This window comes from Miscanthus floridulus, chromosome 17 (genome assembly GCF_019320115.1).
Source record: "Miscanthus floridulus cultivar M001 chromosome 17, ASM1932011v1, whole genome shotgun sequence".
In the NCBI taxonomy this organism is placed as follows: domain Eukaryota; kingdom Viridiplantae; phylum Streptophyta; class Magnoliopsida; order Poales; family Poaceae; genus Miscanthus; species Miscanthus floridulus.
In genome coordinates this window covers 105,930,830-105,945,589 of record NC_089596.1, presented here as the reverse complement: position 1 = coordinate 105,945,589, position 14,760 = coordinate 105,930,830, and the positions used below count along the sequence as shown (strand labels likewise).

Below are 14,760 nucleotides of genomic sequence, written 5' to 3'. Positions count from 1 at the left end.
TCTAAGGGAACTAGAAATTATGGGTAGAAAGTTCACTTGGGCTAATTATGCTGAAATTCCAACCTATGAGAAATTAGATCGTATTTTGGTGACAACCGAATGGAACAAAAATTTCCGTTGGCGACCGTCCAGGCTCTCACTCGAGAAATCTCTGATCACACACCACTCTTACTTGATGTAGGGGAACCATCTCATAGAGGCAACGCTAGGAATTTTAAATTTGAGCTAGGGTGGCAAACAAGGGATGGTTTTTTTGATTTGGTAAAAGAGGTGTGGGAGTCTAAGAATAGGGGTAGAACACCCTTGGAATGGTGGCAGTCTAAGATAAGGAGGTTGCGACGTTTTCTTAGAGGTTCGGGTAGAAATTTAGTCTCCCAAAACAAGAAACATAAGCTAGACCTGATAGATAAAATAGATATCCTCGATAGAAAGGCAGAAACAAATTTGCTATCATCTCAGGAGATAGAGCTTAGATACCATCTTAAAGGGCAATTAACCAAGTTGCTAAGAGAGGAGGAGATTTATTGGCTCCAACGATCAAAAGCAACAAAGTTGTTGCATGGAGATGATAATACTAAGTATTTTCATATGATAGCAAATGGGAGACATAGAAAAACAAAAATCACACAACTAGAACAGGAAGGAGGAATTATTGTTAGGGATGCAAATTTGAAAGATTATATAACCGATTACTACAAAAGATTGTTTGGACCTCATTTACAGAATTCTTTCTCATTGGAAGAGACTCTGAGGCATGATATACCTCAAGTGTCGGAGGAGGAGAATGAAGTATTGGTGGCTCCATTCAGTGAGGAAGAGGTCAAAATGGCAATCTTTGATATGGAACATAATAAGGCACCAGGTCCGGATGGCTTTCCTGCAGATTTTTATCAATTCTTTTGGGATGTTGTCAAGCAAGATTTGATGAGTCTCTTTTATGAATTTTATATGGGGAGATCGCATATTCATAGTTTAAATTTTGGGGTAATTACATTATTACCCAAGATCACGGATACGACTAGGATACAACAGTACAGACCTATTTGTCTCTTAAACGTGTCGTTCAAGGTTTTTACGAAGGTGTTAAATAATAGAATTTTGAAAGTGGCAGATAAATTGATAGGTCCGTCTCAGACGGCATTTATTTCAGGAAGATATATAATGGAAGGTGTTGTAATACTACATGAAACAATACATGAGCTGCATAGGAAAAAGAAAGATGGAGTGATCCTAAAGCTGGATTTCGAAAAAGCGTATGATAATCTTAAGTGGCCTTTTATACAACAAGTCCTCAGAATGAAAGGATTCTCACCGGTTTGGTGTGAATGGATTTCAAAAGTCATGTCTAGAGGGAGTGTTGCAGTAAAGGTCAGTGATAATTTAGGCCATTATTTCCAAACAAGAAAAGGAGTGCGGCAAGGGAGACCCGTTATCTCCAATCTTGTTTAACATAGTGGTTGACATGCTGGCTATACTCATTTCACGAGCAAAAGAGGCCGAACAAATCCATGGAGTGGTTCCGCATTTGGTCGATGAAGGACTCTCAGTCCTTCAGTATGCGGATGACACTGTTATCTTTATGGACAATGATTTAGAGAGGGCCAAAAACATGAAGCTCTTGCTTTGTGCCTTTGAGCAATTATCGGGACTAAAAATCAATTTCCATAAGAGCGAATTATTTTGTTATGGAGCAGCTAATGCTAATCAATTGGACTATACACAAATTTTCGGGTGTAATGTAGGATCATTCCCTTTTAGATATCTAGGAATTCCTATGCATCATCGAAAACTAATGAATAAGAACTAGAAACATGTGGAAGAAAGATTTCAAAAGAGACTGAGTGGTTAGAGGAGTAAGATGCTTTCGGTGGGTGGAAGGCTTGTCCTCATTAACTCGGTTCTGAGTAGTCTTCCTATGTTCATGATGTCCTTCTTTGAAATACCTAGAGGAATTTTGAAAAAATTGGATTATTTTAGATCTCGGTTCTTTTGGCAAAGCGATGAACATAAGAAGAAATATAGATTTAAAAAAATGGGAAGTAGTATGTACACGAAAAGACCAAGGAAGATTGGGTGTCCTAAATCTAGGTGTCCATAATAAGTGACTCTTAAGCAAGTGGCTTTTCAAACTGATAAATGGTGATGGTGTTTGGCAAAAGTTGCTTAAAAATAAGTATTTAAGGGACAAGACTTTGACTCGGGTTCAATACATGCCCGGGGACTCTCAGTTTTGGGCTGGCCTTATAAAGGTCAAGGGTGAGTTCCTAGCGATGGGTAGGTTTGATCTAGGTGATGGATCCCATGTGTGTTTTTGGGAGGATTCGTGGATAACGCCACGCCCTTTCAAGACGCTCTTCCCGTCACTATATAATATTGTGAGAAAGAAAAGTGCATCTGTTAGGACAGTACTGTCTACGACGCCGTTAAATGTAGCTTTCAGGAGATCTCTGATGGGGGTTAATGTGCAAGCATGGCACAATGTAGTGGCCATGGTTGCAGATGTACACTTAACAAACCAAAGGGATCGCTTTGTGTGGGGGCTGCATCAGAAAGGGTTGTTTTCGGTTAATTCCATGTACAGAGCATTATTAGGTGTACAGGCTTTACCTTACAACACTTTAATTTGGAAACTTAAACTACTTCTCAAGATTAAAGTCTTTATATGGTATTTATACAAAGGCGTAATCTTGACCAACGATAATTTAGCTAGGCGTCAGTGGCAAGGAGATAGGAAGTATTGTTTCTGTTCCACTAATGAGACCATACAACATTTACTCTTTAACTGTCATTATGCTAAATTTATGTGGAGAATTGTTCTTATTTCCTTTAACCTGAAACCCCCAACTAGTGTACACAATATGTTTACAGGTTGGTTGGAAGGGTTAAATAGAAAAAGGAAGTCTCAAATTCTTGTAGGTGCAAGTGCCATTTGCTGGGCTCTTTGGTTAACTCGAAATGATGTTGTGTTTGACAAGGTCATAGCACCGTCTTAATTGCAGGATATCTTCAAGGGAATATATTGGACCAGGTATTGGACATTACTTCAGAAGGAGGAGGATCGTCATTTCATGAAGGTGGGCTGTAGGATTATTGAGATTGCCGCAATGGAGGTGTTTGCTAGACACGGCTAGCGTTTTAGCAACAGAATTGCTCTTTAGTCTTTCCTTTTGAGAATTCTGTTGTATTCATGGTTCAAAACTTCGTGTTTGAGATTTCTTAGACTTTTTTTTGCTCGCTTGTAATAATGAACAGTCATATGCATTAGTCGATGCAGAGGCTGGGATATTAATATATTCCCTTTTTAAAAATGTTTCACTTTAATCATGGTTTATTTGAAGGTAGTATAGCTAGATTGTGAAAGGTAGCTAGCATTTCAACTGAAATGGTATAATAAAACACTGCATGCACTACCAACTGATGAAGTCATAAAAAATGCGGTATATGTGTATACCTATTCTCTTCTCAACTACCACAAAATATTTCTGTATATGTGAACCGAAAGCGACGATGAAACAGAACCATTATGCTATTTAAAAGACCTGAAGAGAGTAGTAGTATATTTTATCAGTTTAATTAATCCGTGGCAGAGAAAATTAAGACGACATTTTCAGAGATAAAAAGGATTTAATTTGTTGAACATGCAGTTATCATGAAAAGGCTAGGTAGAGCTAGAACATAAAATATCGGCAGCATGGTTTTTTAGTAAGAGAGAAAGAAGCTGTCATATTCAGTGCACTAATAAGGTGTCAAATCAGATTAGATGTGATGCTTACCTGCCTGCAAACAAGGATGGCATGGATATATAACTTTCTGTGCCGTCCTCGCTCTGTAGCTGCAAAAACTTTGAACAAAAAAATATATATATAGAAGAAACGGCCCGAGTAATAAAGTAGGGCAGAGAAATTAAGGCCAAAACGCTTAACGACCGCCATTATATTGATTTCACACAATAATTGGACGGAACGAGATTATTATTGTCTGATAGATGGAGGCATGAATTGAACGAGGGGGCCACCTGCAGCATTGCGATTTGCCAATTTCAAATTTTGCAATTTGAATGCGCATGCATGCATATGGTCCTGTGCTCATCACAAACACCTAAACAGTGATCTGACAGAGCAGCAGGGGCAGATCTAAAGGGGGCTGCCGGGGCTATAGCCTCCCAGTGAGCCTGATTTCTTCATTAGACAATTGTTACTTAGTCTCAAATCACCATTAATCTCTACCTCTAACCCTAAATCTTCATTATTTAGCCCCTCTTTGTTCCCATTCTGCATCCGCCAGTGCAGCAGCAGCACTAGTGTGGTACTGCTCCTACGGCTCCGGCTGCATGCCATGCTGTGCCCATTCACTTCACGCCAGATCTGTGACCTGAATGAAATCTACCACCGCGCAAATACCACTACGTCAAAAAAAGTTTTTAGGGACGGTTGTAGACCACTTGTAGGGGCGGTTTGCCTAGCCGCCCCTACGCAAGGGTCTCTACAAATCATGTATTTGTAGGGGCGGTTCTCAGACCGTCCCTATAAATCGATTTGTAGGGGCGGCTACAGTACCAACCGCCCCTACAAATCATTTTTTCGCCAAAAAAAATTAAATTTACAATTCAAATTCGACCAGAACATATATTTTTCATGCAGAACTCCATCATGACTTATCTTCGTCTGCGATTAACACTAAGTCACAACAAGGGAGAAGCAAGAATGTTTGTAGTAGCAGAAATTAACACTAAGCTTAAGCTAGTTCTCTGTTTATATGCATAAGGATACAGAAGTAGGACACAAATAAATAAACATGGAAACTTAACATAATTTTATGTCAAACCACAAATAAACATGGTGAAAACAAGTAAAATATGAAGCCTATTGGCATACATGGCAGCTGGGAGAAGAAGGTTGATCAAAAGTTGTTTGATATCTTTGTTCATGTCAGGAGTAGCATCAACTGTTATTTTAGAAATGCTTAAGCATACCTGCCAAGAAAGAGGACACATGAATCTAATATTTAATAGGAACATCAAATGCCACAGAATTGATTTGGAGATATAAGGTTTTAGAATCCACTGGAGGTGCAAGATTACTTACAGAGGTTACATGTGAAAGTACAGTGTAATCAGACTCATCATTATAAGCATTCAGCAGTCGCAACAATGACGTCAGTGTTTGCTTGCAAGCAACAGAGAGCGCATATGAATCTTCCACGATACCTGCAAGAAGAATGTGACATCTTGTCAAAAACCTTGAAAAAGTATACAATAGCGCTAAATTTTTCTTATCTTTACCAATCTTATCCATTAATGAGAGCTTCTTTGCTTTTATTGCATTTACAAGTCCAGCTGCAAGTTCATCATCATACTTCACTCTATAAAATCCAGTTTGATCAATATTCAATTTGACCCAAATGTTTTGATTCTTCTCCCCATCTGACAATCCGGATGTAAAAATCTTAATGGCTTCACTTTGTGCTATACATACAGACAGATGATGTATGAAAACTAAGGCAAAGGAAAGAAACACTAATATTATCATGATAATATTAATATTATTTTGAAGTCAATATGAAAAACAGGTTCCATGTTATCTGACTATAAGAAACTATTTGATGGTCCAAACAAACCAAGAAAATAGAGGTCCCAGAAACAAGAAATAACGACCAAGTGGCCTGGTCAGATACATCATATAGCTAAATAAAATAGAAATTGAAAAACCAACAAGTAATACATCACTGAAGACAAATATGAAAATGAAAGTTGTTTCAGCAAACCTGTTCAAGTTCCAAATCATGTCCATTGATTTTTGCATAAATAACAGGATATCCTTGTTGCTTAGTCCATGTAGTCATCAAATCCTTAACATGCTCCCCAGATTCCTCCTCAAGAACAGCCCATAGGTCTTCAGTCTTAGCATTCGAGTAGGCATACTTCTTTATATATGAAGCCAAAGCTTTTTTGCCAAAAAAGTGGGTACCAGAAGAATACAGGTAGGAACACAGCCAGATAGGCAAACATAATAAATTAGAAACATAACAAATGGTCATTTCACTTGTATGCAAACGTAATAAATTAGAAACATAGCAAATAGTCATTAATTATAAACACTCGAGATAGGATATGAACCCATTAATTGTATGAATGGTCTTTCATTTCCTTTTCATTCATATGAATCAAAGGTGTGCAGGAAACATTAGACAATTACACTACACACATGGCATGCTAAATAAAGGGAGCGTTCATAATTCTTGCCAAAAGAGTTTGATCCTAAAATGGCAGCATTTGGAACGGAGGGTGTAGTCGAGAATTGAAAAACACAATCAACTTTGACTTTAAGATGATATATTGCACTTTGTGTTTTTAACATAAGCTGATTAAATTTTCAAAACATTATGTCAAACATGACCTTGGCCTAAACTAGATGCAAAATTATGCATGTAGTTCAGCATAGCAAACATTAAGAATATGAAGATACAGAGTGAGAATTGGTAAGGAATAAGAAAGTGTCTAACTTACACATTTTTGCTGGTTGGCCAATCTTTGACATATCCCATACCTGTTGGAAACCAAAGACATTTTACCAACTAAAAATACAAATAGCATGAAAAAGAAGATACGACATTTGACCTGAATGGACTGACCTTCACTGACGAATCAGAAAACCCACCAACAACCAGCGATCCGTCGTGTGATATTGACGAGCAGTTTAATCTGTGTTCCACATGATGATACTCAAACCACAGTATTAACAATGAGGTCATAAGTATTTAATAAAAGAGTTCCTTGCCTTGTTATCTTCTGCATCAGCATCCTTGCTTTCAGCTTCTATTTTATCAGATTCTGCTAGTGCCTTCTCCATTCGCTCTTCAACAGAATCTTCAAGCAACTGCAAAACATGATTTTAGTTGAAGTGCACGAGAGCATATTGAACAGAATATATTAACTTGGCTGGCAATACATCAAATACAAAGTATTTAATCTGCAATGTTGGCTATTTAACACAACTTAAGTGGAAAACAGACCAACATATGCATAACATACCCCCTAATGTACTTCCTTCTGATTTATCTGTTTTGCCAAGTCCTTACTTGTCCCAATCAGAGCAACAACGTCAGCATCATCAGAGATTAATGAGGGCTGCCAGGAGATACTGCCAATGTAGCGTACATAGAAGTGGTAGAGAAGATTGTCAGAAGTGAAAATGCAGAAGTATAATACAAAATTACAAATAGGAGTATATTTCAACAGATCATGGAATTGTACCTTCAAAAGTTATGTGCTCATTGATTACTCCAAGCACCACAAGAGCTTGTGTTTTCTAGAGATACTGGAGAAGCAATTCATACGAATACTGCAATTGAAAATAAGGTAAAAAAAATTAGTTGGGGCACACCAAAGCTTCCAAGAAATCAAATCACAATAGCTGTCAAGGAATGCAGCAGAAAGATAAAGAATAATGGTGTGCTGACACAAAAACGTGAAAACTTCAGCAGAGAACACAGAGCTTGTTCTTGCCTATAAAATCCATAACACAGAGCTGCTATAACTCCCAAAATATAACAATACGAGACCTGTTATGGCAAGTGAGGAGGATGAGGTTCTAGCCCCCCATCGTGAGGAGGACGAGGTTCCAGCCCCCCATCGCGACCGGTTCCAGCCCCCCATCGTGAGGAGGACGAGGTGCGCCCCGTCCGCAGCTCGCCGAAGAGACGGACGACACCGGGCGGAGGCAGCCCCAATGGCGAGCAGCCGGAATCTATCTACCTATCCCTGCAAGAACAACAGCACCTCGCGACGCGAGGCTACGAATCCATCGCAACGCGAGATTGGGGACCTCCGGGGTTGCGTGTGGGAGCCGGGAGGGGGAGTATATCGATGCAGCCGAGAGCAGAAAAGGCAAGAAGGGTGAGGTACCTCCAGATCTGGCCGCCAAGCCGATCCGCCCCGTGCGCCGCCGTCCCGCCTGCGCCGTTCGCCGGCCGGTGCGCCGCGACATCGCGAGAGAGAGGGGAAGGTGAAAGCAGAGACGGACGAGGGGACCAGCACGCCGCCACGTCGGGAGAGAGGGAGAAGAAGGGACGACGGGGGTGGAGGCGGTGGGAGCGGGACCGGTGGGGGCGGGGGTCGCGGGAGGCTCGGCCGGCGCGCCTCGTGAGAGAGCGAGAGAGGGAGCGGATGTGTGAGTTTTTTTTTTCCATGAGTAGGGGGAGAGGTAGGAGATATTTGTTATACAAGTGATTTATAAGGGCGGCTGGTGATTGAGCCGCCCCTACAAATCGTAACATCGGGGGCGGCTGGTGAATGAGCCGCCCCTACAAATCGATCCCATTTGTAGGGGCGGCTCGTATTATCAGCCGCCCCTACTGTGTCATTTGTAGGGGCGGCTGGTCTAGTGGCTCCCGAGCACGCCATTGTAGGGGCGACTCTATCACTAGCCGCCCCTACAAAAAATTTGTTTCGTTACTACAAACCGTTTTTCACGTAGTGTACCACGGTGCTAATATCTATCAGTGATGAATAAGTGTGTCATCAAAATTTAACCATCTTTCGTTAGTACCTTTGGAGTTTGGGAGTCCTTGACGCCAGGTTCGCCTATTTATGTGAACGAGAGCGAGTGTCCACAAGACGAGGAGTCGATGCCATGTGCATGCAGCATGCGGTTAACTAAGCTAAGGCAGGACATGGACATGCTTTGCTATCTCCTGATTCCTGAAGGTGTTTTGCTAAGCAGGGATGAAAACGACTGTAAACTGTACGATAAATACAAAAGCGTTCAGAAAGGACTGTGAAGTCGTAGTTGTGGTTTTATTGCAAAATTGACCGAAAGTGATTATTAAGTTTATGTTTCGCTAAAATATAAAATGGCCGGCAAGTATTATAAATACGAAAACGATTCAGAGCCGGTATGGGAATTCCTTGGACATGTTTGATTTTGACCCTAATTAATTATAACGATGGAGCATCAATATAATATGCAAGTGAACAAACATATGTTCGTATGGGTTGTTTGCAGCAACAAAGTGCGGTCCCCTGTAGAGACGGGCATTTGCAACAAAACATGTTATTTGGTGTGGTATCAGCACGAAGGTACATTTGGGGGTTTTGCGATGTTTCAGTCGGCAGAATCACGGTGTTGTATGCATTGGTACAGCCGGGGCTGAACGATTCCGGTTCGTTTAATGTTGTTTAGCTAGTAGTACACTACTACATACCATGACAGTACGTGAGCTAAGATGGCCGGCACAGAATGCCGCTGCCGCGCATGTCGATGGGCAAGGATACGCACCATGCCCGCGGCACGGGTCGGGCACCCCTGACCCAGGGAAGTCTTCGCGGCAAGAAATTGTTATACCGCCCGTATCCGTCCTCTAGTTATTGGGCTACAAGCAAATATGTATAATACACGATTTGTTTGAAGTATCTTCTATCTCTTAATACACATGATTTAGTATATGCTCAAACTGGGGGTACGCATGCCCGGGCATTTATCCCGCGGATGGAGGGCGCGGGCTGGTTTGTGCCGGGCGGGTCGTGCGCGGGGCGGTCATTGATTTAGCTGCGGGCGGGCATAGAAGGTATCTGGCACACCCGTTATCTTGCGCCTGTATGATTTCTTGGCTAAGTACGCGCTAAATGGTGTTTATAGGTATAGCACGCATTGTTACTGTGCTACTCCATCCGTTACGAATTATAAATTATTTTGGTTTTTCTACATACATAATTTTTGTTATACATCTAGATCTACACTATAGTTAGATACATAGTAAAAATTATGAATCTATATCTGTATCTATACTTGTATATCTACCCCTAATAATAAAGAGGCAAAATTTCTGACCAATTTAAATTTTCGTCCAACCAATCATCCACTTGGTTTCGGCCTAAAATAGTTTCGACTCGTGTTGGACCTAATTCTGTTCGGAGTCACATTCTGCCCATGACTTTCTTTTTTTTTTCTTCTTTCTATTCCAAATCCGCACGCACGCCGTGCCCAGACGCCGCGCCCTGCTCGAATTTTTTTTAATTTTAACCATTTTTTGAATTTAATTTTAAATCTAACACCGTCGGTTTTTTTATTTTAAAACTAACACTTTTGGCCGCGCCTATTGCCCTGGCGCGGCCAAATGCATGTGCCGTGCCATGCATGGTGGCGCGACAGAGGGCTGACGTGGCGACGACCGGAATCGCTGACCGCTGATGTGGCAGGGCCTGCCGCACCACCGATCTTGGCGCGGCGGTGCTGCGCCATCCATCACGGCGCGGCAGAGATCGACTTGAATGGACTGTGAAAGAGACCGCTCGGTTGTTGTGTGCGGCCTCGCTGACCGGCCTGAAAAGCACGCAGTGATGATGATGTTTGCCGCAGCGTCACGTCACTCTCCCAAATCTTAGGCCTTGTACTGACGGTGAGGTCGTGGTGAGGACGCTAAAGCGGCAAGGTACTGCAGCACGCGTCACAGTAGTACTAGTTTATTTGTTTTTTTCTCCATTCTCAAATCGCCATGTCGTGTCCCTGTCACGTATGTCTCGCTCCCAGCTGGCACGTCATCTCAGAGCGCAGTAGTACCTGTTGCCTACTAGTACGCTGCTTGCATTGTCATTCTGCTCGATGGGTGACTGATGAAGTGATGATGATAATATATGTATTATTATACTCCCTCTCAAGCGTTTCTGTACGAAATAGGTACTGTTTATATTACTCCAGTGGTGACAGTATACTATGGATGTTAAAAAAAAGAATGTAACTATGCCTTGCATGCCAGTTAAATTAGTTCACATTTTACTTCTAAGGGCAGTCCCAACGGTAGACACCGCGCACGGTTTCTGTAGGGACCACGTCAGCAAAATTTCGTCTATAGAAACTATCTCCATAATGCAGGTTTCTTCGCGTAATAAATGTGTTTTTTTTTCTCTCTCTCTCTTCCTCCACCGATTACCATAGATGCTCTCGCCTCTAGTACTCTCTGCCGTGGGTGAGCTCAGCTGGCGAGAGCAGCTGCCAGCACGCGAGCGCGCTGCGGCGCAGGCGAAGGTGCGCAGCTGCCAGCGAGAGTGCGCGACGGCGCAGGCGAGCGCGTGCGGTGGCCGGCGGGTGCGCGGCGGCCCAGGCGAGTGCGCGCGGCTGCCGGCGGCTCGTGGTGCTTCTTCATGTCGATCGACGTGTCCGCTCTATACGTGTCCCATGGCTGCATGTACGTACATGATGCATATGAACGAACAGCGAACAATCAAACGGCGACCATCACAAATTGGAACCCGGCGGTTGCAATGTGTTGAGCAGATCAAGTGCTCAGCCTGAAGCAGAACCACCTCCACTCCGTGCCGTCCTCCTTCATGATCTTCCGCGGCTGGATGCCCTAGTAGATGACGACGGCCTTCTTGTCCTGCCCCTTCCGGCGCCGCGGCCTCGTGATTTTGGCGTTGTTCTGGCGCGGTGGCTGCTTGCTAACGCGTGCAGCGGCGGTGCGGGCGAGCATGGTGGCAGCCGGCGAGCGAGCGGGCCAGCGTGGTGGCGGCCAGTGCAGCGGTGGCGACTGGCAAGTGCGCGGCCAGCAGGGTAAGCGCTGGGGCCGTTGGCGAGCGAGCGTGCCGCGGCGGCCGGCAAGCCATCACAGGCGCCGCAACTTGATAGAAACGACTCGTTTCTTCCCAACAGTGAAATCACAGTTTCTTCGTGCATCGATTCAAGAGACGACTTCGTTTCCTCTTGAAGAAACGGTTTCTTCTATTTTTCATCTCTTTCTTCATTAATTAAGCTGCCATGTCAGCATTTTGCTGAGTTGGCATCTCATTTGATAGAGATAGAAACCACCATGAGGCCTTGTTTAGTTGGGGGAAATTTGAGAATTTGGCTACTGTAGTACTTTCATTTTTATTTAGCAATTAGTATTTAATCATGGACTAATTAGGCTCAAAATGTTCGTCTCGCGATTTCCAACCAAACTGTGCAATTAGTTCTTTTTTTCGTCTACATTTAATGCTCCATGCACGTATCGTAAGATTCAATGTGATGGCTACTGTAGCACTTTTTTGGAAAACTTTTTGGAACTAAACAAGGCCTTAATTCTCCATTGGGAGTGCCCTGATGAATGTTACATGGCTTGGGCGCATGGACTGGCCTGCATGCCTATGCCGCTTCCCTCTCTACTCTACTCCCTGCGATTCTTGGTCAAAAATGGCTGCGAGCACTGCACATCATGTGCCAGCACTTTCCTAATGTGCATTGATTGTAGACCATGGTGATTGTAGACCACACCAGGACCGCTCTTCCAGACGTCCAGTGCCGCAGACCAAGTAGCTGGCTCCTATGTCGTAGGCAGCACAGCATGCGACTGCGCGACTGCTGGCTCCAGCCACATCCTTTCTCTTCGGGTGGCGAGCCCTCCATTTTTAAAAAAGCTAGCCCTGCGACCGAGCGGTCTCTTTCGGTCTCTTTTCACAGTCCATTCAAGTCGATCCCTGCCGCGCCGTGATAGATGGCGCGGCCCTGTCGATCGATGGCGTGGTAGACCCAGCTACGTCAGCGGTCAGCAATTTTGGTCGTCGCCACGTCAGCCCTCTACCGCATCATCATGCATGGCATGACACAGGCATTTGGCTGGCGCAGCCAAAAGTGTTAGTTTGAAAATAAAAAAGCCGACAGTGTTAGATTTAAAATTAAATTTAAAAAAGGGTTAAAATTAAAAAAATTCCCCTGCTCGGAGTTCCGCTTGTGCTTCCCTCCGTGTCCGACACAATGTCGCCCCCAAATTCCCTCCTCACAGCCGCGTTTTCCAAAGAGGTTTCTCCTGACACCGTTGCCGTCGGTGCGGTCGTATTCGGTCGTATTCCATGGCAAGTTTGAGGAATCGAAAACGAAAACATCTCGGATAAGAAATTCTCGTGGTAAAATCCTTCTTCTTCCTTCCTATATCTTATCTATGGTGTCGTCGAACACGACAGACACCGCCGAGGGAAGCCACGCGACGAGCAGGATCAGAAACTCGGCGTCCTCGCCGCCGTAGACGGACAGGTACAGCTGCGTGTACATGGCGCCGCTGAGGCTGATGAAGCCCTTGAGGATCCCGAGCACCACCCCGTGGCTATTCGGGAAGTCCTTCACGCAGGTCACCAGCGCGCCCGTGTTGGTGAACGACTGCAAGTTGGCGCCCACAAGAAGTAGAGGCACACGAGCGACACTGTGACCCCCCACCATGAGGTAGCCGAAGAGGTTCACTGGGCGCCCATGGTGACCACCACCCACGGCGGCATCACCTCATTGATGAGCCCCGAGAAGACGCCGAGGTTAGCGCCGAGCTCCTTGAAGAATGAGACGGTGTTGATCGTGCACTGGTCGTACCTGAGCGACAACTGAGCGTGCCAGAGTAGCTCCCGAAGATGTACGTCGCGCTAGAGGCCGCCATGATGAGCATGCTCATGAACACCGTGAACCACCGGCCCAGGAGCACCTGCCGAGCGAACGCACGCGTCAGGATCACGCGGAGAGGGTTCCCCGATGGCGGCGTCACCGGCTTGCTACTGGCGCTCACGTCGAACACCATGGTGGCGAGGACAGGCAGCTAGCGCGCGCGGGGGAGGAGCAGAATGTCCGGCGCGGGGTGATGGCGCTGGTTGGTGTTTGTTGGGTCTGTGAATTATGAGCTTCTTTATACACATGCTGTTATATTTAAGGAGCTGATGGAGGGAGAAATGAAGTGTGGATGGAGGGAGAAATATCTTGGAGTTGAAGTTTAGCACGAACTGGGTAAGAAACTTTGGATTTTAAGAAAGGTGCGATGTTTTATACTTTCTCTATCCTAAATTATAAGTTATTCTAACTTGCTAAATTATAAATCATTTTAACTTTTTTTTAAAATATCTCAAGTTTGATCAAAATTATAGAGAAAATTATAATTTATGAAATCAAATAAGTATAATATAAAAATATAATTAATGAAGAAACTAAGGATACTTATTTGGTATCATAAATGTCAACAAAAGAAAAAATGTATCAAGATTATATTTTAATTCGATACAAAATTAATAAGATATTGTTATATTATTGCTAATATTTACTTATAATTATCGGAAAGACTAGCACCCGGATGTCTAGATGTTGCACGCGTCCGGACGCCCGCGCCTGGTCCGCCCTGGTCTCTCGAATTCGCGCGTCGCCCGCGCCAGCTCCGCTTCTCGTGCCCGCGTTCGGACTGCTCCCTTCCGCTCCGTTGCCCATGCCATCCGGATGACTCAGACCCCGTCTCTTCCACACCGTTTTGTGCCCACTTCTTCCACGCGCGCTCGGATGACTCCCCAACCTCTTCCACACTGGCGCTGTGCAGCCTGCGCCTCTTCCCCACATCAATGCCGCCATGGCTCCCGTGCTAGCTCCCTCTTCATCGCTCAACAACCCTAGATTCAGATCTACTTTTTGCAATACTCAGATGAAACATGTGCAACATACATCTGAAACAGATGAAATATTTGGAACATACATTTGCAACATATGCAACATCCAGATAAGACACTTGCAACACGTGTCTAAAACAGACAAAACATTTTGAACAAACTCTTGCAACATATGTGTATAACAATTACAACATGTGCAACATTCGAAAACTACCATTGCAGTATACATATGAAACATCTGAAACATACCTCTGAAATATCTGAAACAGTTCAAACATGTGTGTTTGCAACATAGTGAAGGCCGGGCCGGTCAATTTTAGGCATCGGGGTGGGAGCTAGTGGCGAGCAGTGGCGCGCAAGCGCCACTAGTACCACCATCGTCA

The 14,760-nt window shown here is 44.1% G+C and overlaps 2 long non-coding RNA genes across 2 annotated transcripts; both read right to left on the bottom strand.

Moving 5' to 3' along the window:
* Positions 1-4,697: 4,697 nt before the first annotated feature.
* LOC136518777 (uncharacterized) lies at positions 4,698-5,848 on the bottom strand. Its single transcript, XR_010774611.1, has 3 exons — positions 5,282-5,848; positions 5,085-5,206; positions 4,698-4,972 (listed from the first exon to the last, which is right to left on the bottom strand). It is a non-coding gene; the product is annotated as an uncharacterized lncRNA (long non-coding RNA).
* A 428-nt stretch (positions 5,849-6,276) lies between these two features.
* On the bottom strand, positions 6,277-7,142 carry LOC136518778 (uncharacterized). Its single transcript, XR_010774612.1, has 4 exons — positions 7,031-7,142; positions 6,777-6,875; positions 6,631-6,700; positions 6,277-6,545 (listed from the first exon to the last, which is right to left on the bottom strand). It is a non-coding gene; the product is annotated as an uncharacterized lncRNA (long non-coding RNA).
* Between the last annotated feature and the right edge of the window lie 7,618 nt (positions 7,143-14,760).